At 31.7% G+C, this 1,150-nt stretch overlaps 1 pseudogene; it reads left to right on the plus strand.

Annotated features, from left to right (window-relative positions):
• Window positions 1-271: 271 nt before the first annotated feature.
• LOC109214769 overlaps window positions 272-1,150 on the plus strand; it is a 6,678-nt pseudogene continuing 5,799 nt past the window's right edge.

The following is a 1,150-nucleotide window of genomic DNA, read 5'->3' on the forward strand; positions in this document are numbered from 1 at the left end:
ACACGTAATACCAAAAATAACTGCTAAGTATATTGGATAAAGCAGAAGTGTAATTATCGATTTGGAGTAATAATATACTGTGATTATTAGTAATTATATAGTTAATTAAAAATATTAGAATGAATTAAAAAGTTACCATTAAAAGCGAAAAAGATGCAAAACCATATACATGAAAATAGGCGGATTTTAGGCCCCTGTTTCCTCAACTAAACTTTTACACATGACTTTACAACTTCTCAGCCCCCCTACGACAGTTTGAACACAATTTCACATGGAGGAAGAGAAGAAACTCGCTAGACATAATAGGATCAACATACGGAAGCAGAAACGCCAGAAAAATATTTCAGCCGATAATGGTATGAACTTATATCCTGTTTTTTCACGATTTGCTTTACTGCTTCTTCAAAAATCTGTGTTCAATGGTTCAAATACGCCATATCTCCTAACTACTAATCTTTTGTATATGATTTTCGTTGGGATAACTGCTTTTCATTCCCAGTATAATCTTCAGAATCAGATAAACATTAAATTGTGCGCATCGCGTTGTATATTACCTTTATTGGTTAGTATTGTTATCTATTGTATACCTTCACTGTTTGAATCGTGGGATCAGTTTCTCTATGCAATCAACGAAGCTGGCGATCCATCATGTAATACTTAAGCTTGTAATGAGTCATTGTCTTGCTTCTTCGATATATAAACATAAACGTCAATTAGGATACTTTTCTGTTGTAGATTGCTTCTTCGATATATACACATACACGACAAATATTGTTTCTCATGCTTATTTGCTTTCACAATTATCTTTTGCAATTAGGATAGCTTTCTGTTGTAGAGAAATTATAATGATACTTAAAAAATATGTATTCAAGGGTTCCAAATACGACATAAGTCGTAAGTAGTATTATGTTATATATGATTTTCCTTTAGCTAATTTCGTTTGTGTCACAGTAAAGTCCTCACACTAATTTAAACCTGAAATTGTGCACATCGCGTTGTATATTAAATGTATTGGTTAGTATTGTTATGTTTTGTATACCTTCAGTGTTTGGAACATGTGATCAGTTTCTCTATGCATTCAAGGTAAAGGTGCGATTCCATCATGTAGATTTATTTTTTAAAATTTTGTTGATTGAGATTTTTAAAATGT

This window comes from Nicotiana attenuata, unplaced genomic scaffold (assembly GCF_001879085.1).
Source record: "Nicotiana attenuata strain UT unplaced genomic scaffold, NIATTr2, whole genome shotgun sequence".
In the NCBI taxonomy this organism is placed as follows: Eukaryota; Viridiplantae; Streptophyta; class Magnoliopsida; order Solanales; family Solanaceae; genus Nicotiana; species Nicotiana attenuata.